Here is a 9,642-nt window from a genome sequence, read left to right on the forward strand (position 1 = left end):
AATAAATAATAATAACACAAAACAAGTATATTTTGGAATATAGCAATTGTTTTCTCTCAATTCAGACTCAGTTCTCTTGTCTCACCTCTGACACTCTTCCCCTAATGAGCCTGGAGTGCATATTTTTATATTCTGTGGCTGGAGCCTTAATTACCCATTAATAAAATAATTACCTTAAGGCTCCAGCCACATTCCCACGAGAGTTCTAGGGAAGGGGTTTTAACCCTGAGCAAGTCACTTAACCTCCTTGTGCTCCGTCCTTTGGATGAGCCATAAAACCGAGGTCCCATTGTAGGTGGCTCTGCAGCTGCAACTGTTGATGCATAGTTCCCCTAGTCTGTAACTCGCTTTGGATAAAAGCGTCTTTGGACAAATAGATGATTTTTTGGCCTCTGATTAATGTGTTGTCACAGTTTAGATTGCTGGTTGCAAATGTAAACGTTGACAATCCTAATTTGATACTGGAACATGATATTTACATTTACGGGTCGGTACCATGGTGTCTTTGGCAGCTTATTACAGCTTTGTCCATAATCATCATACAACTGTTTTTGAAATGTATTACTGAGTATCCTCCAAGTGTTGTATTAGTCATTCTGATTTTTAGTTTGTGTAAAAAATACTAATGTCAATTGTAATTATACGTAACTCATGGATCATGCTCAGTAAAATTCTTTATAAAACATTTAAACTAGAATAATTTCTCATTGTCTTCAAGTCTTTAAGAAAGACTGTAGTCTATATGTTTGTCAAATAATTTTACTACATTTCATATAAATATTCTATCATTATGTTTTACAGCTATGGGTCAATTAAACCAATACACATCTTTCATGTTAGTTCAGATTGAGAAAGACAAATAATACATTTGTTAGCTATAGAGAACAGCCATAAATAAGCCAACATCAAAAGGATGATGCCACAAAAGCGATCATGCCCCTCTCACTGATAAACAGCCAAAATACATACAGTCTGTTAAAACTGTAGCTCACAGATCTATAACGAAGATATGTATAGTTATGCTACTAGAGTTACTGAAATTGTATATTCAGTATCCTACCCAATTTTATTTGTTTTATTACCAGACGGCAAAGTGCAGCCAGTTTCCAAACCTTAAAGCGGTATTCCTAGTATTCTTATTTTAAGACTGATTGTTTTAATCAAGCTTTGACAGTTTTGCTGGAATTCTGAAACGGGTGTGTCAGACTTCATTAGCATATGACCCCACACCTTCAAAGATGTTGAAATCGACACAACAAGCATCAGAAAGGATCTCAGTCAAAGCACAACACAGCCTGCTCCGGAATTACTAATTCTGCTGATGTCAGACTCAGAATGGTAGCAGCACATAGTGTTTTAAATTAAAATCCAGGACCTTACAAAAAAAGTATTATCCACAGCACTTGTCCCACACAGTAATATCCACTATTAGAAAGTGCATCAAGTGTATTTGGAGACAACTGCCCACTGCTTGAAATAACTTCAATGCAGTCAATAAGTCAAGCAACAGCTTGCAGGAATGAGCTATTCAATTATAGTTCTTGGTTATCTCGTGATTGTTATATACTGTTACAAGTTGTTTAATTCCTCCCTGAAGTTTTTGAAATATATATATATATATATATATATATATACACACAGCTATTTGAAAATTTAAATATGTACAGTATGGGCTTGTTACTACAGAATGGTGGTCTTTTACACAGGCTTGATTTCAGTATCCTATCTAGCTATTTTTATGAATATCTGCATGAAATTGCATTTCTATTTGACAACGATAACATGATTACTGGTATTCTACCACACCAATAAAAAAGGATAACATTTAGTTACACAAAAATGGTAAACTGGATTGTAAACATAAGGTACATTGCAAAATTGATGTTTGACTGAAAATGATTTTCATTTCCTTAGTAACCAAAATCTTTTTTAAAAATGCCTTGCAGTCCTCATGTTTTTTTTTTTTTTAAGACCTTGCAAGTCTTGTAGAACTGTCAATTGCTGGGACTTGCAGGTAGCTTGTCAAAATATATTTTATTACTCTTTATGAAAGACAATGTATAAAAAGCTATTCGTAAGGTGGACAGGGTATGCAAGACTTCTACCTGTTAGTTTAATGGGAAGTGTTTAGCAAGTTTGATATTTGCTCTATGATTCTACAGCTATTGTACCATACACACGAGAAATAAAAGAGTAATGGAAGAAAGTGATCTGTGTGAAACTGTGTGGGTAACATGAATCTGCTACAATTTTGACTTCTTCCATCTAAAGGCCATGACAAATCCCATCAGAAAAATTAAGTTTCACGGGGATATCAGCATAACTGGTGCAGCAGATGTGAGCTACAGTGAATAGAATTCCAAAGGTTGGTTTAGATTTACTAATCTATGTGCTAAATTATGCTGTAATGACAGGCTTCAGTAAAATGAATCAATAAATGTGTGTGTTTTTAATGTATAACTTTTATCATGCATTTTCATTATTTATAATTACCAGAATTATCTTAATTTAATCAAAAGCTCCAACTGTTTCAGCAAGGCTTACCAACATATTCAATTTAGTGCAACTTCAATGGTTCAGGAAAAAATATAAAAGATAAGGTAAGTAAGATATAGAATGGTAGGACCCGACATTGGCGCTAATCAGGGCAACTCATTTTCTAGCCTTTTTTTCTATTGTGTTTTTGTTCAATTCTTTTTTCTATATTTCTTAAATCTTTTTTATTTATTTATTATTTTTTACTTAAAAAGACCATTTGAAATGTTTTCTTGCTTTCATGTCCCTGAAGAGTAGTCACGGTTGTGTGATGCGGGGTAGGCCAGACAGCAGTGATTTTACTAGTTGAACCATGAACCATGGGGGACCCTCTCTTATTTATACTTTTAATCAATATTTTGTTCCATATTTTATTTTGTGCCAAATTAAAATATTACCTGCAAAAATGATTTAGTATACTGTATATCAAAATTATAAAAAAAAAAAAAAAAAAAAAAAAAAAAAGATTCAAAGCTATATGTGAATTTAATATCTGTAACCGACCTGTAAAATTATATGAGTTAATCGTGTTTGCCAGGGTCTGGGGGCTAAAAGAAGTCTGGGAAAGTGATCTATCAGTATCAGCGCTAAAGTAGTTTGTGGTGCTTAGCGGGAAAAAAATAAAAGTATTCTTAGCTGGACTCTGGACAGGGTGGTGAAATTCTTGCAGATCTCATGACCACTAGGTTCCTGTAGTGCACAGCCAATGATGATTTACAGTAAACTCTCAAGGAAAAATCACGAGCGCTGCATTCATAGAGATGCACAGTAACATACTATAAAAGAAGTTCACACAAGTGAGGTAAGTTCACACAAGGGAAGTAACTCACATTATCTTCCTAAACTCATAAGAGCTTGGAAGCCAGACAGCAACTACTGGAAAAGTCCAAATGAAACATTCAAACTGCAATTCATTTATAATTAATAGACTTAGCAACTGAGGGCAAGGTTTAACAAAAACAAAAACAAAAAATCAATACATCAATGATTTTTGGGAAAGCACTGATAAGCAGTAGCAGTTTTGTTTTAATAGCAAGGCCATTCCTCACTCAAAAAATGCATTGTTTTTTTATTGAATACCTACCAGGTTTATGTTGTAGTAGTTAATTAGGCTGTAGTTATGTATGGCCTGCCTTTTTCATCTTTATAATTCACTTGTCAAAGCTGCTTTTTTATGGTCAACTTTTGCTTCAAATTAAAAATAAATAAAATAATGGACAGCTGTTACCTGTCACTGCCAGTGCAGAAAGGAAAATCTACCAAATCTAACAAAGGCATGGGAATGTTTGATCACACTTTTGTGGGAGGGGTAGGAATGCTTCAAAAGGTTAAAGAGGGTTTTATCTTAGCCTACCTTTAATAATATGTTGTCTTCGTGTTGGCCTTTGAGTTCAGAGATCCAATCAGTGTACCGAAATTGCAGCAAAACTGAAGGAAAAGAGATGGAAAGCCAGACTGCAGTAAAAACACCATCCCTTCTTACTCCTTCAACCCAGACTGCTCAATCACAATAACCGATAAGAACGAGGTATGTTTTAAGGATCGTGAAAGTGTTGTAATTCTTCAACTTAAGTTTAATTACTTTATCGTTTTTCAAACAGTAATAACGCTGCCATTACAAAATAACTCACCCATTGTTGCACTTATTTGCTCTATGCTCCTGATTCCCCTTTTAAAAATGTATTTAGTAAAACGCATATCAAAATGTAATAAAGCACAGAGAAAGCATAGGGAAGCTGTGTAAAGCCCAGAGAGGTATGGTAAACTATAGAAAATGCATAGTAATTTGGAGAAGTATGGGAAAACTGCAAAATGACTTTCAAATTTACCACAACAAGCTTTTATAAGCAATCTGGTACAGTACTGTAAAGTAGGCACATTCACCTCAAACACACACAATTTACAATGCAATTTACAGTAGTGTCTCGTTTTCTATAAAATAATAATAATAATAATAATAATAATAATAATAATAATTACAAAATAAATAAATAACTACTACACATACGTGCCACATACCCTAAATGAGACAGACAGACACACCTTTGGGAAAGATTCCGTTTTCTCATGGTCTTCCTGCACCCTCTTGTGTTCAAAGGACCATAGCACACCCAAGAAAAAATCAAACTGTAAACAAACATGGCTCCCGTGGACTGACTTTCAGGTTTGTTGTACAGCCGTTTTTAATTTTCATAATAAAGCTGCATTTTAGTAATTTTAATCATGAATGTGAAGTATTAGGCTAATAAAGCCCTTGTAATGTACAGTAACATACATATTAAGAGGTGCACGACCATTACCATACAAACAGGCTAAATATATGCGCACGAGAACAGACTCATTGGAAAACAATACAAACGAATGGAAGAAAATATAAAATGTTTACAGAATGTTTAAATGTGAATTATGTTCCAGCTGTGTTCACGTACTGTACAGATTTTGCATCAATATAATCTGAAGCCTGCCTACCCCCAAATTATCCACGTTTTAATTTAATTTTGTTTGCTTTAAGTCCCTGCACTCATGTTTGCATCTGTGAAGTTTTTGTTTGGTTTTAATGTGTTTAGTGCAATATTTGTACATTTAAACACATAAGCCAGACAGCCACCAAGTTTAAATACCAGGAACCGCTGGTTCACCAACAAGATTTGGAACAAAGGTTACTATTTTGTCCCTGGAGCAGGTGTACATTTTTTACAAAAAAAGTTATTAGTTTTAAACTCATTTTGAACTTGAAAATCCATTTACTTAATTTTCTCGAATCTATGAAAAGAGGAAAAGTCCTTAATACTGTAACCCACATTTACAAGATGTAGGCAACCAGCAGGAAATGTGGTTCAATTCATGCTTTGGAAGCTACTTTGAGGACAAGGAGGATGCAGAAATGGACCTTCCTGGTTCAGGAGATAGTCAGTGGTCCAGCTGATGTCAAGCCTAAAGAAGAACCTAGTGACTTATAGTTAGATGAAGTGAGAGTGAGCCTTTCGTTGCCTTTGCTTGAGGACTAGCATATTTTCCCATTAAGCCTTTTTTAGCAATCCAAAAGGTAGAAAAGGTTTTTGGATAATAGCTTTCCAGTTGGGGTCCTTTTGTAAGGACATGTTATCGATACTCTTTTTTTTCTTATTCTAATTGTGTGGCTAGTCAAGGTTTTCTGTTTTTAATGTTCTGTTTTTTGGTTTTTTTTTAAAGAGTCCAGTGCAAGGAATGGCAGAATAGCTGTAGAACATTATTCTGTGGAAGCACACAGTGACAACCACCAACAGTACAGAAATAGTACTTTTTTATTGTTCTACTTAAGTAGTGTGACAGTAATTCAGTAATAAAATGATGCTGTACTCTCTATCCTGTTGGAAAAGATTGCAACATCCTGATATCCGTAATTTTACAGGCTGCATCGCTTTCTGACTAGGTTCAACTCCCCTTGACGACAAACTGTTTTTGTTTATTTGTCAAAGTAAAATTTGTCATTAGTTGCCATGCAGTTTAATGTAGTGTCTCAATATTTGTTTAGGGTTAGGCCATGTTGCCAGTAAATTGTACTGTGCTATCTTCACTAATTCACTGCTTTCAAAATGTCACAATTTGTTTTGTGTGTGATTCAGATGGCGGAATAACAGACATTGCTGACAAAACGAATGTCTTTTATACTTTGACAGGTTCAAGATGGCTGACACAAAAGAAATCATAAACCATGCTTATCAGATTGAAAAACTCCTTGGTGAAAGTGACTATCAAGATATCAAGCATGTTCTGAATAGCTTAGAAAACATTATTGTGACTTTGGAGCAGCTTCAGGAAACAAACATTATAAAAGCCCTGTACAGGGTCCTTAAAACCTGCCCTGAGGCTTCTGTGAAAAACAAAGCCAAGTGTTTACTGACAAAATGGAAAAGACTGTATAAAAACCATTGTCACCAGCCCACTGAACAACAGGAAAGAAGTGCTGGCATTAGGAGGCTTTCAAGATCTGGCTAAAACTACAGAGGAGTGGTCAACCCAGCATCACTTGGATCAAAATGAGACACATGCCTTCATTTATGAAATGCAAAATATTAATATTCTTGAAGAAAACTGTAAAAGTTGAGAGTTTTGTATGATTTCAGAAGAAAAGTTTCAACACGATACAGGTGAGATATGTGCAGATGCTTTGTATAAATTAACAAATAAAGATTTTAAAACAGATAATCTTTCTGTTGCACTAACTCCAAATCAGCAGAGTGCAGTAGACACCTCTAATGACACTGTAGTTGCAAGCCTATCCTCGAAAACCCTCAGGCTAACATTATATCCAAATGTACCAAACTATTCTTTCAAGCTCATATTTCAGAAGAGACTACAGAACTGAGGGCTCAAAAATGAAATGAAAAAATGAAGTGGCCAAGAATATTGAAGAAAACATTTTTGTCCTCCATGGCAAAAATGTTAAGAAGTATAAGGCTAACATAAGAAGCTTAGAAGTTAGAAGTTTCTAACTTGAGGAACTCCAAAACTTCTCACTTGTGTCAAAGCTTACTGTGTGGGCAGTTGAGCCCCAAGACATTTGCTGAGGTGTCCGCAATGGAAATGGCAAGCAATGAGCTGAAGCATCTCAGAGCAGTGTACACAGAGTCCGCCATTAATGAACACCAGCTCCCTCAGGGGTTGGAAGGGACGAAGACAAAGAAATTAAAGTGCAGGTGTTGTGAGACGTTTGACTGCACAGTTACAGTCATTGCCAGAGGAACACTCTTCCTTCCAGGCTGGGTAAGGAATGGAAACCCAGATGAAGAGATCTTCTTCTGGATTTTCTTGTTCGGATATTCGCTCATAATTTAAATATTCGTTCGGATATTCGTTTGTTTTCAAAATAAGACATATTGCTCAGAATGCAGGCAGAGACAGCATAGCAGCAGGGGCAGGGCGTGGCCCCTGTGTGTGTGTGCCTTTATTTTACAGCAAGACTTTACAATATGTAACAAGTTAAAGTAGAAAAATGTCCCAGGATTGAAGAATACATTGTGTAGGCCTTAATTTACTCCAGTGAATTAACTACAAAACAAAGGATGCCAAATAGCAGTTCAAGTTACACATTGTTTTGTTTATTCCCGAAATAATACTACATAGCTGACACTGCATTTTATTTATTTTTTAACTTTATTTTTCATTCCTTGCCGTTGCTGTTTCTTCACAGTAAACAGTGACCATAGACACATTTTCATAACATGAGGTTTACTTGCCTTTTTCTGTCCCATGAGATTCTGGCTTGCTCTAGCGCATGCTTTTTTGACCCAGGTGGCATTCCATAGAGATCACAACACGTGCACGTGCATAATTTGGTTTGATTACTATTGGCTGTCTAAAACTTTTAAATAGGGCTGAAGAGCTGCTGTGTTGATCCTGTTTATATATATTTAGCAATTTAGCAATTTTTTAAACTGCAGCTTCTGGTGAGGCGGTAAATAAGTGCATGGTATTTTTGTAATTTCTAGTGAATACGAACATCGATTTTTATCTAGTGAATACGAACATCAATTCAGAGTACGTGTCAAAAAATATTTGTTCGGATATTTGTCCCAGCACTATAATGTGGTCATCATTCTCAAAACCCAGTATGTATGAAATTACAGTATGTATGAATTGATCCTTGCATCATTTTGAAGCCTGTCCAAGAAAATTACAATTTTCTGTTGCTGTGTCCCTAACACAGAAGATAGCAGTTATTTTTATAGGATAGGAAAGAGTTGCTGGGAACCGTATATGAGGGCTACAGTGTTTATGGAAGTGTCAGAATTTATAATTGTCATTGAATTCTAACTAGTGGTGTCTAAAGGCATTGACAAAATGGAACAGTGTATTTTAAACAAACCTGCTATACAGTAGTATCTTGCTAAACTGGACATGTCGGGCAGTAGACAGGTTGTCCAGAATAACACACACACACCTACATTTATAATGTTCAGTTTATTTTAAATGTGCTGGAATAACATTAATGTGTTCTCTGTAGACATTACATTATGTAAAAAATATAAATTTGTCTATACAGTATACAGTAGTAAAATCAAATGATTACCTAGCGCACATTCTTTTTACTCTAACTTATAAGCGACTGGTAACACAAAATAAGTCATGTTGCTGCATTGTACAAATTACGATACTATACAGTACCTTACATATACTGCACACACTTTACAGAAATAAATAATTTTCTTATATATATATATATATATATATATATATATATATATATATATATATATATATATATATATACAAGATATGTCACCGACGTTTATTTTGTATGCTGCAAATCGATGACATAAACAAAAGAGCAACTTTACTCAGTCTGTTTTCGTTAATTTCTTTAAGCAATTAAAAATAATGACATTTTAATTACTGTTTTCCGCAAACCTTGCGACCTTAGATCGTCTGGAAATCTAGCGTTTTTTAACCATGACTTCTTTGGACTAACATAGTAGGCTACGTATCTGAACATAGACCAAAGACAAATCTGTCTTAGTCAGACGTGTATATATATATATATATATATATATAATATATATATATTATATATATATATATATATATATATATAATATATACACACACACACAGCTCTGGAAAAAAATAAGAGACCACTGCAAAATTATCAGTTTCCTCACTCAAAACTTTCCTTTTCAACTCTTTGGGCATGGTCAATAGTTATTTTTTGATTCCAATTACTTCTGAGGTACTACTAGCACTGTTTTGCCATCCAGCTGGTCCTATTGAAAGAGGATAGTGATGACCACACGAGTGGTTTTTATACTTTTCCTCATTAAATAAGATTTGGTTCAGGTGATCCCCTAATCAGTACCTCATTCAGTAGAATGAGGTGTGCCTTTGTTGGAATTCAACAGACACTTTGTTGGAATTCAACAGACACTGGAAACAGAGCTGTGTGTGTGTGTGTGTTTTGTGTATATATATATATATATATATATATATATATATATATATATATATATATATATATTATATATATATATATATAACAAAAAAAAAAAGTGTTTGGATTATGCAAATCACAGTGATCTAATGTCACACTTAATAAAATATTATTGGGGGACATACGTTGTGTCAGCTATA

Source organism: Polyodon spathula, chromosome 9 (genome assembly GCF_017654505.1).
Source record: "Polyodon spathula isolate WHYD16114869_AA chromosome 9, ASM1765450v1, whole genome shotgun sequence".
Lineage (NCBI taxonomy): Eukaryota > Metazoa > Chordata > Actinopteri > Acipenseriformes > Polyodontidae > Polyodon > Polyodon spathula.